General features: G+C 39.8%; 1 non-coding gene across 1 annotated transcript; it reads left to right on the plus strand.

Moving 5' to 3' along the window:
• The first annotated feature begins 8,772 nt into the window (after positions 1-8,772).
• On the plus strand, positions 8,773-8,879 carry LOC127124909 (small nucleolar RNA R71). Its single transcript, XR_007804385.1, has one exon. It is a non-coding gene; the product is annotated as a small nucleolar RNA R71 (small nucleolar RNA).
• Positions 8,880-18,113: the final 9,234 nt, after the last annotated feature.

An 18,113-nucleotide genomic window follows, 5' to 3' on the forward strand; every position in this document is an offset into this window, starting at 1 on the left:
TTGAATAGTTTGATTACTACCCTAGTGTCGTTTGTGGGTGCAGCTATAGCTTCAATCCACTTAGACACATAGTCTACAACTACTAAGATATACCTGTTTCCTAAGGATGGTGGAAAAGGTCCCATGAAATCTATACCCCATACGTCAAAGAGTTCTACTTCCTGAATGTTTCTTAGAGGCATTTCATCACGCCTTGAAATGTTTCCAGTGCGTTGGCATCTATCACATTTGACAATGCAAGCATAGACATCACGCCACATGGTAGGCCAGAATAGGCCAGCTTGAAGAATCTTGGCGTATGTCTTAGAGGTGCTCGCATGTCCACCATAGGGTGCAGAATGACAATGCTCGATAATATTATTTACCTCTTCTTCTGGAACGCAACGGTGAAAAATTCCATCTTTACCCCTTTTGAAAAGGAGCGGTTCGTCCCAATAGAAGTTTCTCACATCGTGGAAGAATTTCTTCTTGCGGTGGTAGTCAAGATCAGGGGGTACTATATCAGCAGCTAGGTAATTAACGAAGTCCGCATACCAGGGTACGTTACTTAACGCTAACGAATTTTGGGGGTGCTCATAAAGGTCTAGGTTATTATCTTCAATGGTTTCTACTCTAGCTATCAGTCTATCATAGGCGAAATCATCGTTTATGGGTACTAGTTCTGGTTTTAGATGTTCTAGCCTAGAAAGGTGATCGGCTACTACATTTTCAGTGCCTTTTTTATCTCTTATGTCTAAATCAAACTCTTGTAGTAATAGAATCCATCGGAGTAACCTGGGCTTGGCATCTTTTTTACTTAATAGGTAACGAATGGCAGCATGATCGGTGTAAACTATAATTTTTGCTCCTACTAGATAAGATCTAAATTTGTCTATAGCGAATACTACAGCGAGTAATTCTTTTTCAGTTGTTGCATAGTTAAGTTGGGCAGCATCTAGGGTTCTACTGGCATAATAAATGGCATGTAATTTTTTATCTTTCCTTTGTCCTAGAATGGCTCCAACTGCATAATCACTAGCATCGCACATTATCTCAAAAGGTTCTGACCAATCAGGTGGTTTCATAATGGGTGCCGATACTAATGCTTGCTTTAAAAGATTAAATGTGTCATTACATTTTTCATCGAAAATGAATTCAGCATCTTTCATTAAAAGTCCAGTTAAAGGTTTGGTTATTTTGGAGAAGTCCTTAATAAAACGCCGGTAGAATCCATCGTGTCCAAGAAAGCTTCGGACTTCTCTGATGGTTTTTGGGGGTTTTAGGTTTTCTATAACTTCTATTTTAGCTTTATCTACCTCTATACCTTTTTCGGAAACTATATGTCCTAAAACTATTCCTTCGGTTACCATGAAATGACACTTTTCCCAGTTTAGCACGAGGTTCACCTCCACGCATCTCTCCAAGATTCTCTCAAGGTTAGCAAGACAATTACGGAAATTAAATCCGCAAACCGAGAAATCATCCATAAACACTTCCATGATACCATCTAGGTAATCTGCAAAGATTGACATCATGCAGCGTTGGAAAGTAGCTGGGGCGTTACAGAGGCCGAATGGCATTCGTCTGTAGGCAAAAGTTCCGTAAGGGCATGTAAAGGTAGTTTTTTCTTGATCTTCGGGGTGGATAGGTATTTGGAAGAATCCAGAGTATCCATGTAGATAACAGAAGTAAGAGTGTCTGGCTAGACGCTCCAACATTTGGTCTATAAATGGTAAAGGGAAATGATCCTTCCTAGTTGCTTTATTTAATTTTCTATAATCTATACACATCCTCCATCCTCCTTCTAAACGTTTTGCTACATGTTCGCCTTTGTCGTTTTGCACGACTGTGATGCCTCCCTTTTTAGGTACTACATGCACAGGGCTCACCCACTTACTATCCGAGATCTGGTAGATGATACCTGCCTCAAGTAACTTAAGAACTTCCTTTTTAACAACATCACTCATTATAGGGTTTATTCTTCTCTGATGTTCCCTAGAGGGTTTTGAATCTTCTTCGAGCGAAATCCGATGCATGCATACGGATGGACTTATACCTTTCAGGTCAGAGATATTATATCCTAAGGCTGAGGGATATCTTCGTAAAACATCTAAAAGTTGGTTCGTTTCCTCTTGGCTCAAGGTAGCACTGACTATAACTGGACGGTTCATCTTTTCATCGAGGAACTCATATCTCAGGTTCTTAGGCAGTTCCTTAAGTTCTAAGGTTGGTTTCTTAGGGCATGGAATAGGATCTGGGGTAAGGGATAAACATTCGTAAAGGTTATCATCGATGTAGGGTTTCTTAAAGTCATCATCTTCCCTTATGAGAGTTGATGGTAACTTAATTGTTTTTATAATTTCTTCTTGTTCTAATTCTCTAACACATTCATCAATGATATCTAAGGCATAACACGAGTCTCCCATCACAGGTGCCATAAGGAATTTCGAAAGTATAAATTCTATTTTCTCGTCGTCTACCTCAAATGTCAACTTTCCTTTCTTGACATCTATTATGGCTCCTGCAGTCGATAAGAATGGTCTACCTAGAAGGATTGGTATATCATTGTCCTCTTTGATGTCCATGACAACAAAATTAGTAGGGATAAATAACTGACCTATCCTAACAGGGACATCTTCTAAAATGCCTATCGGATATTTAACAGATCTATCGGCTAACTGAAGTGACGTCTTAGTGGGCTGTAATTCTCCTAAGTTTAACCTCTCACAAACTGCTAAAGGCATTAGGCTCACACTAGCTCCTAATTCTAGAAAAGCTTTTTTCGATGACATGATTACCCAAAAGGCAAGGAATGGAGAAATTTCCAGGATCTTTATCTTTCTTTGCTAATTTGTCCTCGGAAATAGCATTACATTCCAAAGGCTTCGGATCGTCAAGTCTACGTTTGTTGGTAAGGATGTCTTTGAGAAACTTTGCATAAGAAGGTATTTGGGTGATGGCTTCTGTGAAAGGGATTTCTACATGAAGTTTTTCTATAACTTTAATAAATTTTTTATACTATTTATTGATCTGGGTTTGTTTGAGTCTTTGCGGATATGGTATAGGTGGTTTATATGGCGGGGGTGGTACGTAAGTTTTATCTTTAGGTTCTTCTCCTTTTTCTCGACCTTCCTGATTTTCAGATTCCTCTGGTTCCTTTACTTCGTTCGGGGGCTTGGTACATTCCTTAGAAGTTTCGGGTTCACTCAATCTAGGGTTTGGTGGCTCATCATAAGCGTTCCCACTTCGTAAGGTAATGGCATTGGCTTGTCCTCTCGGATTTTGTTGAGGTTGCCCAGGGAATTGTCCTCCAGGTGTATTCTGAGGGGCTTGGTTTAAAGCTACCTGAAAGATTTGGGTTTCAAGCATCTTGGTATGAGTAACTATTTGGTCAACCTTGGTTCCTAACTGAGTAATCAATTCGTTAACATGAATTTTTTGATTCATGAACTCCTTGTTTTGTTGGATTTGAGCGGTGATAAAATTTTCCATAATTTTCTCAAGGCTCGGCTTTGGTGGTACAGGTTGCATAGGTTGATTTGATCTAGGGGCTTGATCACTAGGTCTCGGAGGTGCATTATTTTGAATAGGGTTATTGTTTTTATAGGAGAAGTTCGTATGATTCCTCCATCCAGGGTTATAGGTATTCGAATATGGGTTCCCTTGGGTGTAGTTCACTTGCTCAGAGTGGGTTTCGTTCAATAGACTGCATTTTGCAGATTGGTGTCCTTTGGTTCCATATATCTCACAATCCGACGTAACTGCGGCTACAGTATTCGGGTTTATGCATATATGCTCGATGTAGCACCTCAAATTTGCACCTCCCATTTGTATATACATTTTCATTTTAGGTCATTAACATTGCATTGTCCATTGCATAGTCCATCAGTCATTAGGCAAGACTGGTTAGAAGATTCAACTGTGCAAGCAAGCAAGTGCATTTTTTTATGGATTCAAAGCCCTAGGGTTGGTGAATGAGTTCATGTGACCCAAGGATCATTTTGAAGTGGTTTGGCAAGGCATTGAAGGCTCAAAGCTCATCAGTCAATGATCAATTCATCTAAAACCCTAGAAAGTCAACAAAAGTCAACTGTCAGTTCAATCATGGATTTGGAGGTGGGGGATGGTTAGAGATGCCTCATTCATGTCCATACAAGGCTCATTTGACATTTCAAACATCAACATTGAAGAATTTGAGGTCAGATCAAAATTTCCCAAAAATAGCAGGTGACCTGTAATTTGAATTTGCCAAAAATGGAAAGGTTTTCAACTCAAGATTACATCATCAAGAAAGCCTCAAATGAAATTTTGTCCAACATGAAAGTTGAAGATCTTTCTCTCCCATTTTCAAAAAGTCCAAGATCATGAATTTATCATGTATGGTTGAAGAGATATGGATCAATCTTGGCTAAGTGTGACTTGAACTTCAAACATGCATAACTTTCAAACCAAATGTCCAAATGAAGTGGCTCTTTTTGCAACATTCTTCTTGTGACTTCTAATTTCCAAAACATACATCACATGCCATGCATTCTCATCACATAATTTTTTGGAAAATCACTTGATTTTGGAGGGAAAAATTATAGTTTGAAAATGAAGCATTGTTTGATCATTCTAACACTTGCATTAGCTCCAAAATGGTTTTTTAAGTGAACTTGAACCCTAACACGTGCACTGTTCATCATCATTCCATGCATAGGGTGAGATTATCAAATTTGCACTTACACTCTCATTTCCCTAATTCCAATTACCAATGGCTTAAACATGATTAGCAGCATGATTAGGAGGGAGTATAAAGGACAAAGCATAACTGTTTTTGCATAATCATAATCACTTTTTCAGATCTAGATCCATTTTCTCCAAATTTTTCTCTCAAACTTTCATCAATTTTCTTCAAATACATTGCACTTTTCTTGATTCATTCATCATCTATAAGCATTATGGAGCATTATTGAAGCAAGATCCAGTAGAAATCGTGCAGTTGGAAGCTGTTTAAAGCTTGAAGTTCATCCATGGCAGTTGCAATTTCTGGAAGAATCGTGCACATCTAAGCCTCAAGTCTTCATCTATTCATCCATACAAACACTTTGGAAGATCTGTTTGAGCTTTTCAAGGCCTGAATCAAGCAATTCCAGTTCTGCATCTTCAAGAGGTCATAAAATTAATCTCTCTAATTCATGACATTGTTATGCCATTGCTGTAGATCTTTGAACACTGGTTAATCTGAGCTTCGAATCATTAATTTCCATGCATTATTGTGTTAGATATGGTGGATTAAAGTTTGATGTATGAAAATGTATGTGCTCGATTCTTTGTGTACATGTTGAATTAGGTTAAACCATGCATGGATTGTTGATGTATGTTGAAAGGTGAACACGATGCTATGCTTGTTTTTAGTTTCTGGCAACTTTTGTTCTTGAGCGTGCATGAACATGATGAACTTGATGAAGATGATAGAAAATCATTTCCAGAACGTGTTTGATCCGTTTATAATGTGTAATCCGTGTTTGCATGTGTTTTTGGAATGAAGAACATGTATTGGTCCAATTCAGCATACGCATGGCCTTTTGATTGGTTATTGTTGCATTGCCTTGCCACGTCAGATTAATGAAACGCAGAGTTTCATGTACTGCGCACTCCAATTCAAATATTGCATCAGTTCGAATCCAGCGTGTTACATTTTTTCAAATGCATTCCATTTTATTTGTTTTCCCTCCATCCATGTTCATATGCTTGCCTCATGTTTTTTTTTTATTTTTTCTTTCACTTCATAAATTCATAACTAATTGATAAATGATTCAAAAAATATGGGAATTTTTGAATTGTTTTCCTTATTGTGTCTAGTTTTTTTTGATTATTTTTCCCTAAATTGTGCTTGGCTGAAAATTTATTTTGCCTAGGGTTTGTGTACATGCATGCTTTCTTGACCTTGCCTTACTATTTCATTTGTGAAATGATGGTTGTTAATCCAATGCCTATGAAATTTCGCATGCTTAAACTAGACATCTTGCTGGACATTTTGGTGTTGAGTTTGCATTTTTATCATTTGTGGTTCCTGATTTATGATCATATGAATGTAGGTGTGACAATGTGTGTCACACCTTATGATGTCCAACTTGATGAATTTCTTTGCCATGCCAAATGAATTCCAAAAGCTTTGATTTTTTGTATGATACTTGATATGAATGTTGTGGATGCTCATGATTTTTGTGTGGAATTTTTCGAATCATTTCTGATTTGTTTGAGATTTTTCATTCTGGATGGTCATTTGTGAACTTTTGAAGTGTCTTGAATTTCAATTGCTTGTGAAATGCTTATGGTTTATCCTATGGATGTGAAACTTTGCACACTCTTTCTAGACATGTTTAAGTTTGTTTTGGCTTTGATTTGAGGTTTTTACCTTGATTTATTTCTGTTTTAGGTTTGTGCTAAGTTGGTGTAACATTTGGTGTCATATTTGAGCTTGTTTTGATTGCCTTGCCTTATGCAATTTGATTACCATGCCTAATGTTTCCCAATTGCCCTAATTTTTTGTGTGTTGATCATGTTATATGTTCTGTTTACCCATGAATTTTCTTGAGATTAATTGAATCATTTTTGAATTGATGTGCATTTGTTCATTCTGTTGTCACAATGTGCTTTCAACTTGCATACCTTGCCATATTTGGTTCATGAAATGAATTTGGTGCATGATAATGATATGAGACCTTTTGGATTGTATTCTTAATTGATTGAGGTGGATTCATGTTGAATTTCATGTTCTGTTTTGAATTTTTTCTCCCTCTTTGACCCTAGGCCTTGCCCTAGTGGTTTGTTGCTTATGTTTGAGCTTTGATTTCAGGTTAAGAAGCACATGGCCATAATGGGATTGATTCACTTGCTTGAGTTGACTAATTGGTTGATGTTGACTAACTTTGAGTTGTTTTGTAGGTTGATGCCAAGTCGTTTGTGTTGTGCACATTGGCTTGTGGCTTGCATTGCTTGCTTATCTGTCTGATTGACTGTCTGTTTGACTGTTTGACTTGTATACTGATTGAGTTAGATTTTTTTCAGGTACATAAGTTGTTTAAGTTCTTTTGAACTTGCTTTTGCTTTGCTTGGTTGCTTAACCATTTGAGGCATAACTCTCTGACTTCATGTAGTCTGGAAGACCTGTCCTGTTACTTGGGCAGGCGCCTGTCTGAAGTCCTCCTTAAGAGGCAATGCTTGTGTTTGTTTATCTTTGTGCCAAGCAGGAAAAGTCCTTTGATAAGGAAATTGGCAGATAAAAGAGATGTGCAATCCATCTCCTGCTATTCAGTGTGTCATCCACTTTGCTCACACACCTTGTGTTGATGCATTGTGGATATTAACCCAAGATCCATGTTGTGTCAGTCATATGTGGAGAAGAGTTCCAACTTTCTGAACTCCCACACTTTCATTTGTCTGAAGCTCTCCCAGGCCAGGGATAAGAGCTGTGAGGTCTTACCCTCACTTCCCATTTCATCTGCTTCACCCTAACTCTCAATGTTAGGGTTAAGAGCTAACTACACCCGATTCCAATTGGCTTGTGTTTCACAGCCTAACCTTGTGTGAGCCCAATTGATTGCATATAGTGTGTGCTATTTGTGCTTGTGTTTACTCAGTTGTTGTTAGGATAGCTTGCTCCCTGTGCAAGTTAGATAGAAACTTCAACCTAGGACCATGGTGAATTTACATGATAACTATTAGGCTCGAGTTACTCTCCCTTCTAGTTTGTCATTTCCCAGTCTCTGGTTAGGTTAGAAGTTCTTTCCCTGTTAAGGGGAACTACGTCGCCCTGATCCTCATACCAGATGAGGTACGTAGGCAGGAGATGAGCTGATCTCTCCGGGCGCCATTTTCTTTTTCAACCCCTTTGTGTGTGTTTGGAGTCTGACGTAAGTCCAGCGATTGGCAGTCGGTTTCCTGTGTGTGTGTTTGTTGGTTCGGAGTCTGATGTAAGTCCATCGATTGGCATTCGGTTTCCATGTTTGCCTGTTTGTGTGGAGTCTGACGTAAGTCCAGCGATTGGCAGTCGGTTTCCTGTGTGGTTTTGTTTGGCGTGCGTTAGCCGAGCTACGAGTGCTCTGATTCTTCTCCGGTCAGAGAAGATACGTATGCATAGGATGCGATATCCTAGCGAGCACGTTTCCCCCGTCCCGAACTACGTCGACTCTGATGTCTGTGCCTGACAGACTACGTAGGCCCAGGATGCGATATCCTGCCGAGTCCTGTTTCTCTTGTCTTTCTGTGTGTTCTTTCCAGCCTTTGTGTGCAGTTTGTGAGCAGTTTCTAGCAACCTTTATCCTTTCTTTTGTGCGTGGATCCCGTCGAGTACGACGGATGCGTAGGGGTGCTAATACCTTCCCTTCGCATAACCGACTCCCGATCCCATCTCTCTCTGGTCGCGAGACCATGTCTTTTCCAGGTTTACTTTGAGCGTTTCCTTTCCCTCTTTTAGGATAAATAACGCACGGTGGCGGCTCTGTTGTTTTCGTTTTCCCGCCGGTTTTTCGCGTAATGCGACACTCGACTTTAAGGGTTAATGCGTCCATTTTAGCTTGCATCATGTCTATAGAGATTAGTTCATGCACTCCTCCTTGGGCTTCCTTCTTCTCAACTGTCGCTCGTTCGACTCCCCATGATTGATGGTTTTGAGCCATATCTTCGATGAGGGCACTAGCTTCAGGATAAGGTTTGTTCATCAGAGCACCGCCTGCGGTAGTGTCGATGGTCATCTTTGTGTTATAGTGAAGTCCATTATAGAAGGTTTGAATGATTAACCAATTTTCTAAACCATGATGTGGGCATGCTCTTAACAACTCTTTATATCTCTCCCAAGCTTCGAACAACGATTCTCCTTGGTTTTGGGTAAATCTAGTTATATGGTTTCGAAGAACGACGGTCTTACTCGGGGGAAAATATCTAGCAAGAAAAACTCTTCTAAGGTTATCCCAAGTCGTAATGGAATTGGGTGGAAGGGAATCTAACCATGATAGGGCTTTATCTCTGAGGGAAAAAGGAAATAATCTTAAACGTATTGCCTCAGGAGAAGCTCCATTGGTTTTAAAAGTGTCTGCTAATTGAAGAAATATTTTTAAATGTTGGTTTGGGTTCTCAGTAGCGAGACCTGCGAATTGTCTCTGTTGCACTAATTGCAACAGAGATGGTTTAAGTTCAATATTATTAGCTGGGATGGTTGGGTTTACTATACTAGAACTAGGTTCTTCATTAGATGGTTGAGCGAAATCCTTAAGAGGTCTTTGGTTTTGATCTTCGGCCATAGCTCTCTTAATTCTATGAAAGAATAAACGTGCGCGAGCGTAACGTTCAGGTTCCGCCAGAGGGTATACTAAGCTTAAACTTTCGGTGCTGCGAGTTCTTCGCATTGACCGGTGGGAAATAGCCTAAGTCTAAACGATATAGCAACAGGGAAATGAAATTTGACGAAATTGGTCCCCGGCAACGGCGCCAAAAACTTGATGCGTGTACTTTCGTAAGTATACGAACGCGTCAGAGTAATATAAAAGATTGTCGAATCCACAGAGACCAAGTGTCAAGCTATCGTTATCTATTGTTATGGTGTTTATCAAAGGCAATCAAAATAGGTGTTTTTAGAGTGTGCAGTGAAAAGTAAAGTGTTGAATAAAGTTTAATTAATAAAGACAGGGTCGAATGTAATTCACGTAATCAATTAATAATCCAAGTACTTGCTAATAGAACTACTTATGGACAATGTTTTCTACTTTGAAAAGAACTAATTTAACAGGAACTGTCGCTTTCGCGTATTCAGAACCGAGTTGTACTCCCTAATCAAACCCTCTTATTGTCACTTATAAAAAGGCGCACATTGCGTTAGAGTAGTAAACCTATTTTTAAGAAATATAGTATCTTGACTAAGTTGAAAAGTATTATAACCTGGATTTCTTAACCAAAAGAGGTTCTCACGAACCAGACAATAAACTTATAAACGCGTCCGAAAATAGTTTTAAAATCTCTTTTCTTCTTAAGTTAAAAACTCCTAATGAACTAAACAAAGCTCTTTCGTTGTTTTTGAAATAGTTAAAAACAATTAAGTTTAAAAAGACGTTGGACGACTTTCGATCTTACCCAACGGAAATTGAAGTGCGGGAAAACTTAAGTTGAAAGTTAAAATAGCCCTTAAGTGTTTCTATGAACAATTGTACGGATTATCGGTTCAATTACGATCTTTACATTCTAACCTTATAAATTTAGTTAGATATGGTAAAGTAAAAGTGCATTAATTTAAATAAAAGTAGTGCGAGTGCGGAAAGTAAATAAAAGTAGTGCGAGTGCGGAAAGTAAATAAAAGTAGTGCGAGTGCGAGGAAATAAATTAAAGTAAAGCGAGTGCGGGAAATAAATAATTTAAAGCGAGTGCGAGGAAATAAATAAAGTAAAGCGAGTGCGGGAAATAAACAAAAGTAAAGCGAGTGCGAGGAAATAAACAATTTAAAGCGAGTGCGGGAAATTAAATAAGATAAAGGCAAGTAATAAAAACCTACTCCAATCGGAGGGTTGAGTAAATTGCAAAGCGGAAATGAAAATGGCGGTAGGCTTAACTTCCTTCCAAAGTGCTCCAAACTCGATTACAGACTCTATCACAGACTCGATTACACAATTGTGGTAACACTCCAATGCGAAGCGATTACCACTTTAAAATACTGAATATATGCCTAAGTGAAACAAATTTGCTCTGAGTTTGCCTCTGCTCTAAGTTTGGATGATTGTAAAAGTGATTTCGAATTTCTATTTATAAGCAAGTAAAAAGATGGAAATGACAAGGATGCCCTTCAACTTGAAAATGGGAGGGAAAACTTTTCCTCTTGTGGCGCCCGCCACAAGGCCATGGCGCCCGCCACAAGGCCAATCTGAGGCGCCTTAGTGGAAGTAGTGGGGAATGTGGCAGTTGAGGGAAGTTGAGGTTGGACACGTCATGGCAGGGTCTATGGCGCCAGCCATGGGGTAAGCCACAAGTACAAAATGCTGAATTTTAGGGTTTTTGGCTCTTTTTCGCTCCTTTTCTCGATCGGGGCTCCGATTAAAGTAAAAACCTGAAAACAAAGGAAAACATAGCAATAACACAACAAAATAACAATAAAACAACTAGAATGAATGTGAAATCAGAGTCGAAAATAAGGTAAATTTCAGTGTTATCAATACACTCACTATGGAAACAGAGACTCTAAGGGTAAAATGCGTGAGCAGGTCACGACTTGAAACTTGCTGGGAGACACGAAGGGATTCCATGAAAATAAATCGATGGAAAGACTCGAGCTGACGCAAAGTTGCATGTATTGGGGAATATGCCAATACAGCAAAACTATCCACAAAGGATACCTCGGATAAAAATCCGGACTCAAGTGGGGATGTCCATTAAGGAAACTCAGCTGAGGAAAACGAAACGAGGTATTACCGGCTACTGGGTAATAAAACTCGAAAAGAGACATGTGATCGCACACCGGTATAAGGGTGAGAGAACAACACGCTCTGGGAGAAAGAATATTTAAGACCGGTATAGGGTGAGAGATATCAATCATCCAAAACATCTGAGGAAGACCCAAAGGGCATATCTCAACTCAGGAAAATCAGACTCCACAGGGGACAAAAAGTCATAATAGGGAGCAGAAGGAAGGAACACCAGGGATACCGGTTACTGGGCATATAATAGGTGACCAACCAGGTGTGAATTGGAAACATATCCAAGACACTCATCATCCAAAAGGAGGGCGGAAAAAGCAAACTCGATTATAAGATGGACATTCGATTCCATAAGGAAATACAAATCTTACTCAATCGGGGAAGAAAAAGGCTTCGACTGAAGAGCGCATGAGATATATTATCTAATACCGTCAGAACATAGATAACATACTCGCATGGAAGATTATCCACAACCGGTACTGGGTTAATAAAGGATAAATCAACCGAAAAGGGAGGACATCGGGATACCGATTACTGGGTATAAAATGATGACCAATCCAGAGGAGAAATAATCATTTCCAAACAAAGGGTAAATGAAAGATGACTCGCTAGGGATACATTGACAAAAGCAATGATCCCAAAGATATATCACCAGTTACTGGGTGATACACTCAAAAATGAAGGAGTGTCAATACCGAATATTGGATAAAGATAACCAACAAAAAGGGGATTACATCTACCGGTTACTGGGTAGAAAACCACAGAAATAGGACTTACAACTACCGGTTACTAGGTAGAAGGCCACAACCTCCGCCGGGGAGAAAAAATGAATAATTACTGTTTAGTGAGCAATTGAGCACCTGAATCACGGGGAACTGCAGGGGAAATAACAACAAATAAGTCAATCTAGGAATAAACCAGAGAGACACAATGAAACAAGACTCAACCCAATTGAGGATATAACTCAGTGGGGAACATAGAAGGAAAGATAGACATTTTTGCCTATAGGGCTGACTCTTATATGGAGAGATCAGACACCAACATCTGCTTGGGGAAGAATACTTCACCAACAGCAGGAGATAACAAGTAAAGATATATGGAAAAGAATGCAACAATGAATATCTGAATGTTATAATTATGCATGTATATGCATGGTTTATGTATGATTAATGCTGACAAACAGACATATCTAACACAAACAGGTCCGATAAATAATGGACAGACATCCGGTATAACATCTCAAAAGAGAAAAGCCAGGCCCACAGGAGGAAAACCAATCTGGTGGGGGCATCTAATACCGGGAGGCGCAGACTACAACTGGGGATCAGAGACCACTGTTGGAGATCAGCCCAAAGGTACAACTGCCAACTGTCGGGGATCTGATCAGACAATTCTCGAGAACACGCAGAGATATTGATAAGATCTGCCAGAGAAGAACTCTACAAGGAATCTTATCAGGCAACAACATGAAATTTTGTGGGGAACAACCACCAAACAGAAGCACATCAATCAAGCATTCAGTCTTAACCGCCGAATAAACATCTCTGCCATCGGGAGAAGGATCAAATAACTCCGCTGGGGAAGTTACATAATCATCGCCAGGGATATGATACTGAACAAACAAAAGATCCGCCATAGAGGAAACTCTATTGGGGAGCTCAACACGGATAAGATTCCATCGTAGAATAAACTCTACTGGGGACTTATCAAGAAATGATATGAAACTCTGTGAGGAACAACCACCAAACAGAAGTTCCAATAATCAACATATTTCCTCTTATCTGCTGGACAGATATCTCTGCTAGGAGGAAAGAGAACCGCTGCTCCGTTGGGGAAGGAAACAAACATCTTCCACACCAACTCTGCTAAGAGGGAGCTATCCATTAAGGAGGGAAAAACAAATATCAGGCTCTGATCAGGCAACTCCATTGGGGAAGACTAAAGGCGATCCAACTAGGGAAAACTTGATGTGAGCAACCCTACTGGGGATCAATTGTAAGCGAACCCGGTGGGGAGAAGCTACAAGCCAACCTGCTGAGGATTTCCACTCATGCTGGGAATTCCTGCTCACACTGCGGGAGATTTCCATTTATGCTGAGGGAAAGTCCAACTTCCTCAAAAAACAGATAGCATATCAATTTTTATCAATCTATAAGGGATTTTAGGTTAATCCATGCAAGGGATGACAACCCTATAATTGATAAAACACAAATGTTGGACTCAGATTCACTGGGGATCTGAGAATGGAGGTATACACATCTCCCAAAAGATCAAGGCCAAAATTCCAGACTCTCTTGGGGGCTTGATGACGTATCACCTCTCTATGTGCCCGCTGAGGAGACAACCTGAAAGATGATGAAGAGAAAACAAATATGCCAGGAATATGAACAAATGTCTTACCCTTTCGGAGATCGTACTATCCTTGGGAGAGCACTGAGGACATTCCATTTATCCTTTCAGTCATTGTGAATGTTCACTTTTCTTTAAAACAGTTTATAAAACTTTATTTATTTAGAACAATGATATTTATCAATTAAAACATGCAAACATTTGTTAAGCAGAAGCAAATAAGAATGCAAAGAATTGGGTAAAGGCTCAAATTTATTTGATAGAATGGTAGTCCGCGAATGGCGAGACTCCATGGATCTTTACAAATTTGAAATTGGTGATATATATTGGAAAAAGGGCTACATTGAACATAATTACCGTTTCTCCACCAACTCTGAATCCAATGTATCTGAATCTTCGGTTGACGATGACTGAGAGAGAATCTTTGATAGAAGACGGCTTGTAGAACAAAGTCTTGTCAAGATGCAGTTACTTGCCAAATCCCTAATTTTTGCCTAGACTGCCCCCAGGGTGAGGTTCTCAATCTAGCGGGATATATATATATATATATTCATTTTTTTATGTCTCTAACTTTTTCCTGGACTGCTCTTTCGGGTTTTCAATCTACCAAGACGCTCATTTTTGCCTAAGCCGCCCTTTCGGGTTTTCAACTTAGCGAGCTATTCTGTTTTTATTTTAGGCGAAGTATTTCTTGATTGCATCTGAATTCACAGGACGAGTGAAATCCTCCCCATCCATAGTTGTAAGTATCAAAGCAGCGCCTGAAAAGGCTCTCTTAACAACATATGGACCTTCATAGTTTGGAGTCCACTTGCCCCTGGAATCGGGTGCGAAAGACAGAACTTTCTTGAGCACGAGGTCACCTTCTCGGAATACACGAGGCTTGACCTTCTTATCAAAGGCTTTCTTCATCCTTTGCTGATACAACTGACCATGGCACATGGCAGTTAATCTCTTCTCTTCAATTAAATTCAGTTGGTCGTAACGACTCTGAACCCATTCAGCCTCAGTCAACTTGGCTTCCATCAAGACTCTCATTGATGGGATCTCAACCTCCACGGGGAGCACAACCTCCATGCCATATACAAGAGAGAAAGGGGATGCCCCTGTTAAAGTGCGGACAGATGTACGATATCTGTGCAAAGCAAATGGCAACATCTCATAATCTTTGTACGTAACAACCATTTTCTGGATAATCTTCTTGATATTCTTGTTAGCAGCTTCAACAACCCCATTCATCTTGGGTCTGTAGGGAGAAGAATTATGATGTGCAATCTTGAACTCGCTACACAACTCTTTCATCATCTTGTTGTTCAAGTTAGATCCATTATCAGTAATGATCTTGTCTGGCACACCATAGCGGCATATGAGTTGATTCTTGATAAACTTCACAACCACCTTCCTGGTCACATTCGCATATGATGCCGCTTCAACCCATTTGGTGAAGTAATCAATGGCTACGAGAATAAAACGGTGACCGTTCGACGCCTTTGGCTCTATCATGCCAATCATGTCAATTCCCCACATAGAGAAAGGCCATGGTGATGAAATAACATTCAGAAGTGTCGGGGGAATATGAATCTTATCCGCATAAATCTGACACTTATGGCATTTCTTCACATACTTGCAGCAGTCAGACTCCATTGTCAGCCAATAGTAGCTTGCTCTCAACATCTTCTTTACCATGGCATGTCCGTTGGAATGAGTACCAAATGAACCCTCATGGACTTCAGTCATTAACAGGTCTGCTTCGTGTCTATCCACGCATCTGAGCAAAACCATGTCAAAGTTCCTCTTATAAAGCACATCACCATTGAGGTAGAAATTTCCACATAGTCTCCTTAAAGTCTTCATGTCTTTAACAGATGCCCCAGGCGGGTAAATCTGACTCTGAAGAAAACATTTGATATCATAATACCACGGTTTATCATCTTTCACCTCTTCAACTGCAAATACACGAGTTGGTCTATCCAATCGCATCACAGTGATATTGGGAACTTCATTCCAATACTTCACCACAATCATTGAAGCAAGAGTAGCAACCGCATCTGCCATCCGATTCTCATCTTAAGGAATATGATGGAAGTCAACCTCAGTAAAGAAAGTTGAAATCCTCCTCGCATAATCTCTGTATGGGATGAGGCCAGGCTGATTCGTCTTCCATTCACCCTTAATCTGATTAACAACAAGGGCCGAATCACCATAAACATCAATATGCTTGATCCTAAGATCAATACACTCTTCCAATCCCATAATACAGGGCTCATACTCTGCCATATTATTCGTGCATTTGAAAGTTAGCCTTGCTGTAAAAGGAAAATGTGTGCCCTAAGGAGTAATAATCACTGCCCCAATACCATTTCCATATTGATTAACAGCGCCATCGAATACCATACCCCATCGGGAACCAGGCTCTAGCCTTCAGCGAGCGTAGGCTCATCGCAATCTTTCATCTTCAAATACATAATCTCCTCATCAGGGAAGTCGTACTGAACAGACTGATAATCCTCAATTGGTTTATGTGCCAAGTGGTCAACCAAGATACTACCTTTAATAGCTTTCTGAGCTCGATACTCAATATCATACTCAGATAATAACATCTGCCAACGGGAAATCCTCCCAGTTAAAGCAGGCTTCTCAAAGATATACTTGATTGGATCCATTTTGGATATCAACCAAGTCGTATGATTCAACATATACTGGCGTAAACGCTTAGCGGCCCAAGCCAAAGCACATCATGTCTTCTCAAGTGTTGAGTATCGAGACTCACAATCAATGAACTTCTTACTCAGATGGTATATAGCATACTCTTTCTTCTCTGATTCATCTTGCTGACCTAGTACACAACCCATGGAGTCCTCAAGCACAGTCAAGTACATAATCAATGGTCTCCCTTCAACAGGCGGAGACAGGATCGGAGGCTCAGACAGATATTCTTTGATACTGTCAAAGGCCTTCTGGCAATCCTCGGTCCAATCATGACGTTGATCTTTCTGGAGGAGCTTGAATATAGGCGCACATGTGGCAGTCATGTGGGATATAAATCTGGATATATAATTCAAGCGGCCAAGAAAACCTCGGACTTGCTTCTCAGTTTTGGGTGCAGGCATCTCCTGTATTGCTTTGACCTTGGCAGGATCAACTTCAATACCTCTTTCATTGACAATAAATCCCAATAACTTGCCAGAACAGACTCCAAATGTACACTTGTTCGGATTCAGGCGGAGTTTATACTTCCTCAAGCGCTGAAAAAACTTCAATAAGTGCTCTACATGTTCAATTTCCGTTCTCGACTTCGCAATCATATCGTCAACATACACCTCGATCTCCTTGTGCATCATATCATGAAACAAGGTAGCCATAGCTCGTTGATACGTGGCTCCGGCGTTCTTCAAACCGAAGGGCATCACTCGATAACAGAATGTTCCCCAAGGTGTGATGAATGTTGTCTTCTCCATATCCTCGGGTGCCATTTTAATCTGGTTATAACCGGAAAATCCGTCCATAAATGATAAGACATTGAATTTAGTTGTATTATCTACCAACATATCAATATGTGGCAGAGGAAAATCATCTTTCGGACTAGCTTTATTCAAGTCTCGATAGTCTACACACATTCGGACTTTTCCATCATTTTTAGGCACGGGCACAATATTGGCCACCCATTGAGGATATGTAGAAGTCACCAGAAACCCCGCATCAATTTGCTTCTGAACTTCTTCTTTAATCTTCACTGCCATATCAGGATGAGTTCTTCTGAGCTTCTGCTTCACAGGCACACACTCAGGCTTCAATGGCAAGAAATGTTGCACAATATCAGTATCCATACCAGGCATGTCTTCATATGACCAGGAAAAGACGTCGACATATTCTTGTAGCAACTCAATCAACCCCTTCTTCACAGACTCTTCAAGGAGTGCCCCAATCTTCACCTCACGAACACAATCTTCAGTCCCCAAGTTGACAGTTTCCAAATTCTCAAGATGTGGCTGAATAATCTTCTCTTCGTGCTCAAGCAGACTGGTAATCTCATCAGGAATCTCTTCAACATCATCTTCTTCGGCCTCAAATACAGGGAACTCAAAGTTGGGAGATGGTGTTGGATAATTATGTTCAATGGGTTTGATCAACCTGCATAATGATTTTGAGATATAAAAAGAGATTTCAGAATTCAAGCAAAGCAAATCATTATGCAGATGAAAATATTGATTTAATTCTCTTTTTAGGATTTTTTAGTGATCACCAATTTCATGCAAAAAGCAAAAAGGGAAAACAATTTGGAAAAACAAACATTTAACATGTAATTATTGAATGAATATCATTGTATTAATGTGACAACAATGT

Source organism: Lathyrus oleraceus, chromosome 2 (genome assembly GCF_024323335.1).
Source record: "Lathyrus oleraceus cultivar Zhongwan6 chromosome 2, CAAS_Psat_ZW6_1.0, whole genome shotgun sequence".
Lineage (NCBI taxonomy): Eukaryota > Viridiplantae > Streptophyta > Magnoliopsida > Fabales > Fabaceae > Lathyrus > Lathyrus oleraceus.